This window comes from Protobothrops mucrosquamatus, unplaced genomic scaffold, assembly GCF_001527695.2.
Source record: "Protobothrops mucrosquamatus isolate PMUCROS unplaced genomic scaffold, P.Mucros_1.0 scaffold138, whole genome shotgun sequence".
NCBI lineage: Eukaryota > Metazoa > Chordata > Lepidosauria > Squamata > Viperidae > Protobothrops > Protobothrops mucrosquamatus.
Window position 1 is genome coordinate 64,885 of NW_015386504.1, and position 15,991 is coordinate 80,875.

The following is a 15,991-nucleotide window of genomic DNA, read 5'->3' on the forward strand; positions in this document are numbered from 1 at the left end:
TTTATTTGGTTGGATTTTTAAATGTAAATTTAGTGACGTATCTGTAGAAAAAGTGCTGAAAGCTGTTATCCATAACCAAAACCTTGAGCTTATTCATATATCTTATATCCTGACCAAGATACTTTAAAGTACTTGTGTAATTTGTCTATATTTGATTTGTTTTGGTAGCTAGATTCTCTATTTTAATTACTACAAGCTTGGTCTTGAGCCATCTGTTCCAAATAAGATCCTCAGTTAAACAAATTCACATAAATAAATAAATAGGAAATATTTCCATTTTTAAATGCAGTGTTAAATCCTGACCACATGGAATTATATTGCACAGTCTTTCCATGAGTCCACATATAGTACCATGAATCAAAGATTGCAAATTGTACAACTATAAATCATAAAAGAGCAGTCATATGCTACATCCCATTCTTGAGAAATGTGTATATCTTCATATAATGAGATATATTCCTGTAAAAGATGACTGGGCTAAGCCTGAGGGGGGGGGTCAAGCATGTCATCGGTTTGGAGTCCCTTTGTGCCCATAAGAGATTTAAGTCCAGCCCTCCTTTAATTCCCTAGATCCTTATCTACCACCAATTTGCCTTGACCACTAGGAGTTCAAATTCTTGTCTAGAGGCAGCAGGGAATAAATTTGTACTCGTTTTGGACCTAACCGTGGCTCCTGATATTTTGCTTCTGACAATTCCAAATTTTTGTTATACAATTCAGAATCACATTCACTCTTGCCAAAATATTAATTAAACCAAACCAATACATTAATGGGACAAAATATGTTTGCAAGTATACTCTCCTTTTCACAATTCCAGCAAAATTAATTTGATAGCCCAGTTTTTAAAAACACGCTGTGAGATGTCCAATAAAGATTAAAAAAATAGGTAAGGCATCATTAATGAGTTCCATGTGATACATTGAAATTATTTCTACAAATTTAATAGTGTCTATTTAATAGTGTCTAAGCAGCTTCATCATCATTTACAATAAGAATAACTTTGCTCACTAATCTTTTGACTTATTATAGTTTTCACTAAACAAACTGCTGATTTATTACAGTCATTATATATTTACTGCATCCTTAATAGTTGAAATGATGCTAATGTAGTTGCTGTTTCAATCCAGAGGGCAATAATTTACCATTTATTTCTTCTTATTCGCAGAATGCAATTCATTATTATTCTATATCAGGAAACTAAGCTTCGGTTTAGCAACTTTTAACTAATTCTGGGTATTTTACATTCTAAAGTTCCTTAATTTTACTTTTCAACATTTATTTGTTTTATTCTTCCCCCCCAAAGAAGAAACAGTAATATGTCTATTAATATATGCTTTAAAAGAATTTCAGGCAATCATTGAACACTTAGAACAGCGGTCGCCAACTGTTATGGCTTGGTGGCCCGATTGGGTGGGGGAGACGGGAACCAGTATGCACCCACTAGTAGTGGGACAAAAATATGCTTGCACAAGTTGAGCTATGTGCAATGGTCAGCTGGTCTCACGAGCAGGTTCCAAATGGGCCACGGCCTGGTAGTGGGTTGCAGCCCAATGGTTGGGGACCCCTGTCTTAGAATGTCTGTTATATTTTGAAAATATTCAAATTCTTGTTTGATACGTGTTATAAGATGTTTTATCAAATAATTCATTTGAATACTCACTGAAAAAATAGGATGATTTTTCCTTATAGTCACTGAGGTTACTAGAGCATGATTGGGTATTGTAGGATCTATCTGTCTGAATGACAAAAAAAATGAAATACTAAAATAATAGTCAAGTGAGAAACAAGTCTGATACAGGGGGGAAAAGTATATTTTTCTTGCAAGAAATTTAAAAGTCTTTTAAAAGAGCCCTGGTGGTGCAGTGGTTAGAATGCAGTACTGCAGGCTACTTCTGCTGATTGCCGGCTGCCAGCAGTTTGGCAGTTCGAGTCTCACCAGCTCAAGGTTGAGTCAGCCTTCCGTCCTTCCGAGATCGGTAAAATGAAGACCTAGATTGCTGGTGGCAATATGCTGACTCTGTAAACCCCTTAGAGAGGGCTATAAAGCACTGTGAAGCAGTATATAAGTCTAAGTGTTATTGCTATTGCTATATATCTGGTGATATTTATCATTAGATGAAATGAAACCTCTGCAAGTAACAACCAAGCTCAAAGACCACTAAGGACTCTAAGTTGTCATGTATCTATCAAATTAAATTTCAACATAAAAGTTTTAATATTTACTATGAACAATAACTATATTTAGTTGGAACAACATTAAGAAGATACGATGGAAAATTGGATTAAACTCCCAGTCATATTTACATGATCTTCAACTAAATTAAATGATATTCAAAATACAAAACAAAATGTACATATAGTCCTTGGTAGGGCTATAATTATAAATACAAAACAGTAAATCATTAAATCATGGACAAAGAATATTCTGGATCACTTATTTCTTGTTCTACTACATATTTTAAGATTTGATAGTAAAAATAACTTTCCACTTCACTTTCCCATTGACACATATTTGGTCAAACCCTCTTCTAGATAAAATACCTTTCTTGTGTGGAAGGGTATATGTTTTTTAATTACCCACTTTAGTAAATCATCTATCTCCTTAGAGGCATATCTGAAGACTTTTACATTCCAGAAAACAGCTAAAGATAATATAAGTTTTAAAAATATCAATCAAATTTACTAGATAATCCCTAGAACTGCCAGATTAATGTCGTAGAACTGAGCTTTTATAGTATGTGAAACATCCAAACTTGCCTATTTTTTTCACTTCATTATCAAATCTAAACTACATACATGATTTTCATCATGTTTTGAAATTCTAAACCCCCTCTCGCCCAAAGTATATTCTGGAATTACATATTAATACATGAACATTCAGTTTCTTAGCAACAAATGCACTCAGATAATAAATACCGCCAGGCAAATAAAAGTGACCCCACAGACTGAAGGTAATAATATCTTGCTTATTTAATACCATGGGATTTTAATCTTGGTGTATGATGTGGTTCTGGCCCCTTCCTTTCGTAAGTATTTGTAACTTTCCATTCATAAGGGCTATGATCTTGTACATAAAACCAGTAGAGGGGTAAGGGATAACAGTTTTCCTTGGCATAAAAACTATAAGGAGAGGCCAGTTAGATTAACTCAGTGGTCCAATATCCTATTCCTACAATAGTCTGCTAGATTACAGAACAAAACAGATAAATTGCCCTTTCCTGCTGTCTACCTCAGTGTTTCTCAATCTCAGCAACTTTAAGATATGTATACTTCAACCTCCAGAATTCCCCAGCCAACTGGTCTAGTTAAAACAGCTTGTATAGTAGAGTAAGGTATAATATGAGATGGTTCAGTCAACTCATGGCTGAAGACTGCAGCTGCAAACAAAGAGAACTTATATATAAACTATTAAGGTCATGTAGCGTGGTCCTTCATCCTTTGGCTACATTTTTTGTTAGACACTGGCATGTTTACACTCTGTTGATTACTGTGATATTAGAAGCTGTTCTGGTAGTCCCTAAAGAAACTGTGGGTGGAAAGTATTCAGAAGCGCTCTTTCGTTTGCTTAGCCAAATAATCTAGTGTTGGTTTCAGAATTATAGACAAGCTGGAAGCTTGTGTGTTTACCTTCCCCGAGGAGTTTTGAATGGGACTATGGATTTCTCTGCCTTTGTAGTAGAAAGTGGGAAGCAAAATGCTGAGAGCCTTGAATAACCTTTCTCCATTGGACTCTAGCTTACATTCATCACAGTTTAAGTGCTGAAGTAAATCCTTGTTGAGAGGCTGTTTCTTTGCAGTAATAATAAAGATAAGGAACAACACAAGTTCTTTATAGGCCTGTTAAACTTGTGGGCCTCTGAGCCAGTTCCAAACAGCCGGATATGTTAATTCATCAAGTTCTTAATAAACTACTTATTTTCATAGTGTTTACCAAACTGCAAATACAGAATGAAGGAGAGAGTGCTAAGGTCACAATACAGTCTATGGCTGATGATCTGCATTTAATGTATTAGCTCAGGAGGTTCTCAACTGACTTGTGAAAGTTGCTTGATAATTGCCATAGGAAAGGAAAACATGTACATTTTTCTAAATGTGCTGGTTCTTCAGGTCAACATTGTCAGCAAAGATTTGAATGAGAAATGCATACTTATCCAATACCTGCCTATCTGCCAATTATGAGCTGAAGTTGCCAAATACTTTTGGTTGGTGCTTCATGCCTACTTTTTCTTTAAAAGGCTATAGAGACATTACACTCCTTTCTTCACAAAACTTTTTGTTTGCCTGTGTCTTTCTTGGCCTCAGGAAAGGGATTGGGAGATCAGAGACGCAGCAAAAAAGAAGGTTCCAGCATGGCAGCTATGCAATTAACCCAGTTTTCAGTTGCTTTTAATTCCTGAGATAGGAACTTTAAAGGGACAATGTGGAACAGTTGAAAAAAGGCGGAAGAATCCAGAACGTTTGGGCATGATTTTATTTTGTAATGTCCTGTTTTAATTTGTCATCTAATTAAACTGACTTCTCAAGGAATCCCAACATTTCTTTTTCTCCATTCTCATTCTTTAATTTTATAAAATAATGTGCAAGCTATTATCAGTTCTTGGAAGACTACATTGAACGTGTGTGTGTGTGTGTGTGTGTATAGTCTTGTATATATTTTTATACAGCTGTTTGAAATTTTAAAAATAAAAGTTACCTTATGATCTGATTCTAAATAGAATTGATCCTATGTGTATATTGTTCCTTGCATACAGAAAGTACGGTAGCAAATATTTGTTGTTTGGTTTTGAATGTAATTTTCATTATAAATGCTACTTTTGAAGGAAATTGTCATATTTGCACCTTTAAGTATATAAAATTGATACCAATTTTGGATATCAGGCATGCTAGTCAGAACTTTCTGTAATTTTCTTGAGCTTAACATTGTGTTTCTACATGTACAATATTTATAATCATAGTCCATTTATCAATCCGATTGTCTGTTAAAACAAACGTTTCTGAAGTTAATGTACCGTACTGATTTAAAATTGGGAAGTTCTGCATAAAATAATTTGCTCACCGATAATTTTGCGATTTTGCTGTAATAGGTTTTATTTGGCTCTTTCTATTTTCTTCCTTTTTTTTTAAGGGTGAGGTGCTTGATTGTATCAAAGTGTTAACTCTCTGGGCTCAGGAAAACAGTCCTTGATTGTGCAAGGGTGGATTATTCTGAGAAGTCTAGAACCCCCCCTTGCTTTTTTACCATTTTCTTCTATCCATTGCATGATTCTATTGAACTATTACATTTTAGTGCTACCAACTAGCTTTCCAATTAATTGTCAATAAGAGAAAAAACTCTTTTCAGAACAATTTCACACCCTTCTGTGGCCAAACACATATTCTCCATTAATTGTGGATGGAAATTACTTATCAAGATAAGATCCTTGTCTTTATAACTTCCATGTACCTTGTCTGGTTTGAAATTGCAAGACTAATCCTTAGACAAAAGCCTATTAGTAATATTTACAGTCACATCAATAAAAGTATTTGAAGTTCAATATCTGTAACAAGGGTTCAAATGGCTGAGTAGCAAGATGCCATCAGTCCAGGCAAAGGTTAGGATTTTCAGGAAAGTTATCGTGGCTTGTATAAAAGTCATCGCTCCACTTAACTGCTCCCTGGTAGAAACTGTTAGCTGGGATGTTCTGGCCTTTATTCAATCATAGTTGTGGCTAGTCAGAAGGGCTGGTTAGAATAAGAACCTGCTTTAAAAATAGACAACTAAGTTGTTCCTAAGTGCTCTGGTGTCAGAAAAGAAAACCTTTCCAAAAGCTGCTAGGGACCATGGAGTTTGTAACCATCATATGTGCAGGATGCCAAATTACCTTGATGATCTAGTAAAACAGCAATTTACATCAGGGGTAGTCAACCTTGGTTCTTTTATGACTCGTGGACTTCAACTCCCATAATTCCTGAGCCAGCTAAGCTGGCTCAGGAATTCTGGGAATTGAAGTCCACGAGTCATAAAAGAGCCAAGGTTGACTACCCCTGATTTACATTGTACATATGCAAAAGCAAAGTTTGATTATTGAAAAATCAGATAAGCCTAGTTCCATATAGTAGTTAAACTTCCTTTTCAAATAACCCAAGCTTTATGCATAAGCTTATTTTTTCCCTAATTTTTGCATGTCCGTACCTTAAAAACTCCATACTTTCTCTTAAGTATGGTTTATGAGGTCAAATGGGATGTGTTATTTTAACTCATTTCCTAATTGTTCAAAGATTTTCTTATAGAAAGTTAGTGATTATTCCTTTGAGGCTGGCTGCTTCTATATTTTCAGTTTCCTGTTTGGCTTTGATGTTTTAATGATAATCTATTATAGTTCAAAGTCAAATGTTACTTCTAAAACACCTTTTAATAGGCTATATTTTATTAAGCTAATGGGTGAGATCTGTTTTTATTGCTCATGTTTCATTGAGTGCTATATAAACAGCACATCACTGTATATCTTGCTTTGCAGTGATCTGTGATATTTAACAATAGAAGACCCATTAATGTTAGTTATAGCCACAAATTAACAGCAATGTGCAGTTACTTTGCTATTAGTACCAAACATGAATAGGACTGGAAAACTCAATTAAGTTTTTGAAGTCAAATGCACTGGCTTCATATGACAAAAGGCAAATTTAACTGCTTTTTATTATTTTCAAGGCTACCTTTCTTCATGCAATAGAACATCAATAAGCCTTACTAGGTTGGTTGGTCTTGATGTGTGTACACACATACATTCATACCCTATATAAACTATGCTAGTAGTCCAAAATGGTTTTGAAGTTATCCAAGCACAGACACTTGGTGTATTATCCAATGCAGATATTTTTAAGTACAAGAAGAGGGAGCAGATATTATTATTGTAGACTTTTATAGCTTCTTTTAAATTTGTACTTGTCAGGTTATTTCATAAAGTGCTATTACATAATTGAAAATTGTGCATGGTTTTAGTACTGTTTTGCCAGCCTAGTGTGCTTGGTTTGACCAAATGCATATGCTTGTGTAACCTGTATAGATCTATCCAAGGTCTAAAAAGTAAAATATATGCATTTTTTTTTACCATATTAAGGTTTTACTGTTTGAAGGAGAAAATTTCAGAAAGAATAATGGCTCTACCAAAAGCTTTTGATCTTAACAAGTTCTTCCTACTGATTGCTTTATATGAGAATAACATTTAGGAATTTCAAGCAGCTTCAAATACATTGCTGCTTCTTTTCAAGTATGATTGATTTGAAAAAGACCTGTGTGTCCTTCCATCTTCATTTGCAAGCAACTCATATTTCAATCTCTATCAGCATACACTCTGTATCTATTAATATATATCTATTCCATATCCAGCTGCAGGACCAGGTTCGGAACGGGTCATATGTATGAGATCACTAAGAGCTGACAGCGAGTTGGTGGCACATAATCATCATAACCAGTTCTTATCCAGTTGTTCATCCTTCTGCATATATTTCACCTGCTTTCTATGGGCATTGTATATCCATCTGTCTCTCTCCAAACATGCTTAAAGTTTGGTTACAAACCTTTATCTGCACATGCTCCATCCTTGCCTGCTTCTCATTCAACTTCACTTACACTTTTTCTTCACATTTTATCCATATTTAACAATGAACTGGAAACACGAGTGGCTGCTAACATGTGATAAGGATATAAGTATCCTGTCACCATTATTTTTGTGATAGAAAGGCTCTGGATGCAACAGCTAATCTACAGAAAGATACCAAATGAACAATATGTTAGTATACAGTAATTATAATTGCATCCTGTGAATCTTTTCTTATTTTCTGTTTCACTCCTTTGAACCTAATTGCTGTTTCCCTTCTGTCAAATTTTCTGTTTGTCTGAATATCGGAATTTTCAATCTTTTTTCTCAACAGTATCAATTTTATTCTGGTTATCTCTGCATACAGAATGAATATCTTAAATCCATATTAGAGTATTACTGATTTAAGAGACATTGTTAGAAAATTCAGATTTTTCAAAAATTCAGGCAAAAAAAAATTATTGAGGAAGAGCCGTTTCCATCCTACATTATATATGCATAGTTTCCATGTTAATAATAGATATCAGTCAGTAGAGCTGACTGGCTTATAATGGAAATATAATTCCCAAGTCATATAAATAGGCCTAGCAATGCAATTATTTTGCTGATGCAAGGGTTCCATAAATAATCCTTTTATACTTATAAAGACAACCCAAGGTCAATTTAAGGAGAACTCCGATATTTGCTTTACCTATTTCACTGAAAGGAGATAATTTTATATTGGTGAAATTGTGTTACATATGCTTTCATTGCAAATAAATCAACAGTAGAATAGGGTAGGATTTTCAGGATATTGAAAAACATATTCACTCATTTTTATCAGTCTGACAAATGTCTTCACCTTATTACCCAAAGTTCTATTTAACATGGTACCCTCTATATTCTCTTTCATACTACAGACTCAATGCCACAAACTGCTGTTTTCTGATAAGGTTTGAAAATCTCCAGACCTTGTAGCTTAGCTTTGTGTAGAGGGTTGAAACCTCCCTCACATCCCAGCTCTGCACTTTGGATGATTTAAGATTTTTTTGGTGATGAGATCATGACAGTATACTGATACCACCAAAAGTGCCAAAAAAAATAATTAAGCCAGTCTTTGACAGAGAAGAAAACAGTATGTTTTGAGGGGAGGCTCTGAACTAGCAATCTGAATGAGACAAAACTAGCAGAAACCTGTGTTTCTTTAAGCTTCACTTATTCTTTTGAGTGACCCCAAACTTAGAGGAGTGATATTATTATTGACTATGTCAGAAAGTTTTGAGAGGTTTGTTAAGATCCTATAAAATATTGCTTAGTTGCCAAAATAGCACTTTTAAAATGGGAAAAATCAATGGAACTCCAATAAAATAATTTCAAATATGTTAAGGATTTCAAATGAATGATCCATAAGTATTTTACAATGAACCTTTAAAAATTAAAAATAGGATCTTGGATTTCAAAACATCATTTGAAGTCATTTATACCTATTATTAGGACTAACATTACCATAAACAAACCATTTTAACCATTTAGTTATAGGCTATGGAAGTAATAATACAGATGCTTGATAGACTTGAGTTTCATTACACTAGTAGTCTCATAGTAGTAATCCTAGGTGATAATGTACTTCAAAGCAACTTTCCCAGGCTAATACCATCCTGATGTGTTGGACTACAACTCCTCCCAAATTAGGCTGATGAGTGTTGAGATCCAACATATTTGGGAGGCCTCAAGATGAGGAATGTGTTTCCTATCATTCTAGCATCAGGTAGATTCAGGCTCAGATTCTCCTGTAGTCATAATACTAATACATTAATGTAATTCATTAATGTCTAAAGGCTAGTTGTCTTACAGCTTAACCTTCACAAGATTGTTGGCCATGAATGAGTGACATGAGAAGAACAATCAGTGCTGCCTACAGCTCTTCAGATGAAGCGATGGGATGAAAATGTAATGTATACTACAGAACGGTCAATGCAAAAATTAGATTATCTTGCAAGAGACAGAAATGAAGAAAACAGTACACATAAAGCCATAATAAGGAAGCCCAACACAGAGTTATTGCCAACAGAACCTACAGTACTTAACACTGGGAAGAAATCAGAGGCAAACAAATAAATATTTTGATTAAATTTGAAAGGAGGAATCTTCTCAGGCAAAAACATGTGAGAAATGCTGAGGAAAATCAAAAGATTATCAAGATGAAACAGACTTTTATCAAATATGGAATAAATTTTATAGATGGGAAAAAAATGGAGGTCATTGTAATGAGATAAGTTAAGATTGAGATTAGTATGGTGCTATTGTAAAGAGATATATTATTTGTAATTAATGTAAATATGGACTGAGATGTCTGTCAAAGATGATCTACCATGTTCAATGTTTTTAATTCCTTTTTTTTCTTTTTCTATTCAAACCTTAAGGGCAGCGATGATGAGGATAAAAGACTCCCTCTCCGTCATGGACAAGTCTGAAGCAATCTACAGGATTACATGTAAGGACTGCCCTGCCAACTATGTAGGGGAAACCTCAAAAAGAGTTGGCACGAGACTTCATGAACACCAATCGGCGGTTAGGAGAGGTGAACAGTATTCTCAGATAGGACTCCATNTAGGGAGGAAGCCAAAGCGGGAATTGGTAAGGAACCAAGAGCCCATGATAACGGCGCAGTTAGTAGGAAGAGGAATAAAACAATCAGCAGCGTGACTTGCATTATTCAAACGCAGACGGAGCAGTTGGGCCCCACAACACGATCGAAGGGCCGTGTGCAAAAGATTCCATCCTTATAAAGCACATCTCACATTCGTGGCCTGATGATGATGAATGTGATTTCATCGAAACGTCGCTATGACACTTCTAATCTTACACGGGAGAAAACCCGAATGACCAAAGACTCACATATAAACACCCGTGAAAACCTCAGAAAACAAATATATATATATATATATATATATAAAAGATTATCAAGATGCGTAAAAAATCTCTTAACACAATCTTCTATATCTCCAACAGAATGCAGTTCTAACCAATCTGTGCCTACTTGGAAATAAATTCCAATTCAATGAGACTTATTCCCAGATAAAATTTGTAGAACTCTTTAGTCAGCATATAGAAAAGGTAATGTTGAGTTTTTTCTTTAAAAAAAAACTTAAAGTTTTTAAGGAAACAAAATATAGTAAACAGCAAAATCATTCAAAACAACTTAATTTCTTCTGCTTTAATGCAATTTTAATTAGAAGAGAAGTGAATCTAAAGATTTCTGCTCATAGAAATTTGGAGAGTTACAAGATTTGCAGTGAAGACTTCAAGAAGTAACAAATCTTATTAAACCCAAGGAGAAATTCTACCCGTACTTAGTCTTTTTAGTGGCTTTTTCATTATAATTGCCAAATAAGTCAGGGTTAAAAAAAAATCACTGAATGGATCCCATATATAAGAATATTCTGGGGAGAAATACAATGGATAACATGAAGAAAGATTTCTGAAAATTGCTTTCTTAACAAATAGCCTTTACCATCATGAGGGTGACATAAAAATTAGTAGAGCTATACAGTACAACTCAGAACCATTAAATCAGACTTTTTTTCAGACTTTCAAGTCTACTTCAAGTCATATGAAAGAGATCCAAGAGCAGCTTCAAATGTAACTAAGTCACAAAAAACAATACAATGCTTTAACTATTCAAAAAAGGGGGTGTTTCATATCCACTCGCACACATTCCTTAACACCTCTTTCAAAAATCTAAAAAACAGCATAAATCAGAATAGGAATAGTGTTTACATTCTGGTATCACCATTTTGAGCCAAGCAATTCCCACTGAAGGCTCCATTTTTAAGACTGTTCCCTTAGGGTAGTTTTCTTCATCAACCGCTTGTTAACACACTGTGCCATTCATTTCTTTAAAAACGAATCTGCAATGTGCTGGATGGGAGCCAGAAGCAGACCTGGGGAAATTTTTTTATTTATATGTACACAGAATAATTCATGTCTGTCCCCAAATATATACTTTCTCCCTCATTCTCATGGCATTTGAAAACATTTGCAGTTTTTTCCAGTCTGTTGGCAGCAGCTCTCCTTGGCTCAACATTTTCTTGAATTTCTGAAAGCAGCTGAATGCTTTAATTCAGTGACAAGCAGAGGTTCTTTGCAGACTGTTCTGCCAGTTTGTAATTCACAAATATTCCTCTGTAGCACACAGAATATGGCCAATTTCTTTGCATCATCATACAGGCAGTATTTGGAGTTTGGTTGGTTGGGTTTTTTTTACACATTTTTCCTTGATGCTTTTACGTTTCCATTTTCCAGAGATGAGAGCCTTATGCATCAGCAAAGCTCACACTAGAATTTATTTTTCCTCCCTTACTCTTTCAAAGTCTGACGCAATTGCTGTTTCATGAGCCACATTGATAGGAAGAATAATATCTATCCTATGGAAAACTCTTGTCTATCAGGCCTGCCAAAGATGATGACAGTTACATTCTTTGTAGTTTTGTGGTTCTGTTCCCTGGAGCGAATTTTTGATTAGTTTAAGAAAATAGTATATATTTTCCTATATCAGGGCACTCTTTAATTCTGGCTATAATCCAAGCTGTTGAATTTGCCTCCTCTCTTTCTTAGTTGTTCAAATCACCCAGAATATATTCTAGCTTGCGAAAATATTCATTATTCCTGCCAAAGTGTCTTGCTTGAAAAATATCCATCCATAACCAATTGGAAAGTAAGACATGGAAGAAACTCTATTTGTGCCAAATCATTTGTAAATAGCTAATTTGCAGTAACCCAATGATTCATCCCTGTTCATTTTCATTTTATTGTGAGGGAGAAAGAGCTAAGCTATGGCTTGCTTTACCATGTTGGCTGAATAAGCCACAATTGGCTGGGTTCACACAATAGGCTAAGCTAAGACTTAACAAACCACAAAATGAGTGAATAGTTTATGAGTGGGTTTGTACTTAAGCAATCTATGTGTAAAATTCACTCTTGGCCAAAGAAAAGCTGGCTGCATTTTTTTTTCTATCTCACCTCTGTTATAGAAGGCTTGAGGTGGAGTTGGCACTCTCCAGCCCATATTACTGATAGCACTAGTAAAAAAAAAAATTGTACAATGATACTTTCCTCCTTAGCATTAAAAATATAATGCTAAGAAATAACTAACAAATTGACTTCTTTTAAAAAGTCTGAAATTACGTACCTAGGATGGCTTTCTCATTCTACCTAACTGGAGTCAACTCGCAAATAACTGTTGTCACTCATCCATATGCAAAGCCACCATCATGTTTTTCCCTAAGTCAGAAGAGCAAACCACAGTTCATTCAGCCTCCAAGAACCCCACTTATGGATCCCAGACCCTGAGACTACACCTTCAAACTTTGGTTTCTGTTTTCAGTAGTATGTCTTTGGACTTGGGGGTGGGGAGAAAGGCATTAGTAGTGGCTTTATTTACCTGAGACCCCCTTTAGAAGAAGGACGGTCCTAACTTCTCAGAAGTTCCTGCTCTGCTCTAAATTTTGTGCAAGGTTGCCTACAGGTAGTCCCTGACTCGTGACCATTTATTTAGCAACTGTTTGAAATTACGATGGTGCTGAAAAATGTGATTTATGATTGATCCTTACTCTTACGACATCAGTGACCTCACAGTCATGATTTGGAAGCTTGGCAACTCTCGCACATTTATGATGGTCATAGTGTTCTGCAATCACATGATCACCATTTCCACCTTTCCTAGTAGGTCTCCAACCGGATTCCAAGCAAAGACAACGGGGAAGTCAGCAGCGAAGGTCACAAGTCGCATTCACCTGATGTCTTGCTTAATGTCCCTGGAAAACAAATATCATAAAATTGAGTCTGATCACAGGATACCTCACTTAACAATCTGTTAATACCTGTTTCTGCTGCTGGACCACTGAAAGAAGCCTCAGATACAAAACAAACATAGCAGCTTTGTTTTGCTCTTTAGAAGCAGTGAAGTGAATTGCTTTAGAGAAGTTCTTTGTATGAAGCAATATTGACCCTTTCAATTTTTACAGCCTGGATACGTGGGTGCATGCGCACACACACACACACTTCAAAAGCACAGCCACATCAAGGTCTAAGCCGAGCTCCTTCCTAGTGCTGCCTAATTCCTTCTAGCCTACCTCCCATTTTTTAACAAAGTATTGTCAATCAGGCATGTTCTGCCCATCCCATTTAATACAGATGCAGACTGACACGATCATGTATACACCGTTGACTCTCCTGTAAATTCCTTGGCTCATCTTTTTGAGGAACAACTAAAATACTTTGCCATTGTACTGTAGTGTCCTATATTATTACAGAAATTGATTGGATATCCCTTGCATGTGAGCATAGACAATTCCAGCCACATATTAAATGAACTTATTTTAAAGATGCCTTTCTGGGCTGCTAGTTTGATCTGTGAGCCTGGTGATTTGGCTGCAAACGTTTCGCCTCCATTGGGGGGGGCACATCTTCAGTGGCTTTGGATTGTGCTCATCTGTCAGAGCACTGGCCTTTAAATATTTTTTGTGTGATGTAAATTGGTGTGGGTGTTATTTGTCCAGATGTTTCTGAGTCTGAGAGACAGGCAGAGAATGATACTATGTCATTAACTCTGAGACTGCTATTGCATTGGTGGTTTTGCCAGAAGATTGATGCAGACAAATTAAGTAGAGGCATGATCCCCTTTCCCTTAGGGTGCATGGTACATAGAACTCTGTATGATTTTATAGATTCATGTTATGGGTCAATATTGTAATACAGATGTCTCTGACATATTACAGTTGGGTTACATTTGTTCTGCCTTCTCCCTGGTGAGACGCCTGTGTAAGAAGGGTGATCTTTTTCATCTTCAATCCAATTAAACCTGACAAATAGTCCCTAACTGTGATCTAGTCTCATTATCACCTGGTATAAACAAAGACTCCTTAACCTTGATTATCTCATTCCTGGCAGGAAACCTAGCCTTGAACCTTGATAGCTGCATTCTTAGTAAGAGGGCAAAAACATTCCAATCTAAGGTAGACATGTCCTCCTTACCTTAGCAAAATCCAGTGAATTAAGACCATTGAAAAGCAGGAGTGCTTAATTACAGTTCAGAACTATAAAAGTTAATCAGAAATCTTTCTGGGATAGAGCTTTGATGCAGAGCTGGCTGGGGGAGTGCTACGTATTTACTGGCCTTGAAAGCATTCACCAACTATCTTTATTTGGGGGGGGGGGCTTCCCTAACTGGCAGAAAGGACATACGTTTTTTCTTTGCTTTATCACATTTTTCAGTAATCCTGAATATGCTTCAATTATTATCTCATGTTCTGTTTTTATGGTAGTGTCTTATACTGCCTTTACAAAAAACTTTCAGTGCTCATGTCATTGCTTCCGAAACCAAAAGCACCTGTGACCCAACCCTCTTGGGCTGAGGACAGAGCAATACAGGTAATCTTCAATTTACAACTCACAATTGTAACAAAAATGTTGTTGCAAAGCGAGACAGTGGTTACGTGAATTTTGTTCCATTTTACAACCTTTCTTGGCACACTTGTAAAGTGAACCACTGCAGTTGATAAGTCAGTAGCAAGGTTGTTAAGTGAATCTGGCTTCCCCATTGAATTTGCAAAAGACGATCACATGCAACCATCATAAATACGAGTCAGTTGCAAGGATCTGAATTTTGATTATGTGACCATGGGGATGCTGAAACTGTCGTTAAGTGTGAAAAATTGTCATAAATCAATTTTTAGTGCCATTGTAACTTCAAGTGGTCATTAAACTGTTGTAAGTTGGGGAATACCTGTATAGTAGTCTTATTTTACTTACCTTTTATTTTGCTCCTTTAACGGAGTTATATCAGTTTGGTGATTCTGAAGTCACAATTTATTTCAACTCTGTTTATTATAAAACCACTTTTGTTTTTTTAGTTGCCCTTCTGTACTATACTTTCTAAAAGTTCTTAATACCTAGTGTGGGAAGTCAGCCCCCCCCCCCCCCGAGAAAGAAATATTCTTGGAAATATTTAAAAGGCAGAATATATTTCCCTAAAGGATTTTAAAGGCAGAAACCAACCCCCCCCCCAAGTCTCTCTGTCCCAAACAGAAACCAAGTCTGCAGAAATGCAGATGTGATAATCTTGTCAGAAAGACTGGATTCAGGAAACTGGGATTAGGAAGAAAGATCCCTAGAATCAACAATCCCTCACACCAAAAATCTAAAAGTCATCAGCCACAGCCACAGGGAAGCAGGCTATGATCTTTGGGACATAATAGGATCAATCCACCACCATCAGAATACCAGAAAGGCACACTCAGACTCAGGTCAAAGTTCATGCCACAGGAACAACTCCAAATAAAAGGCTCCAGAGAGTATAAAAACCCACTCCCTACATATGCCTTCTCTCTCTTTTCTGCCAGAACCATCTTTCTGTCTGGCTCTCCTCTTCAAT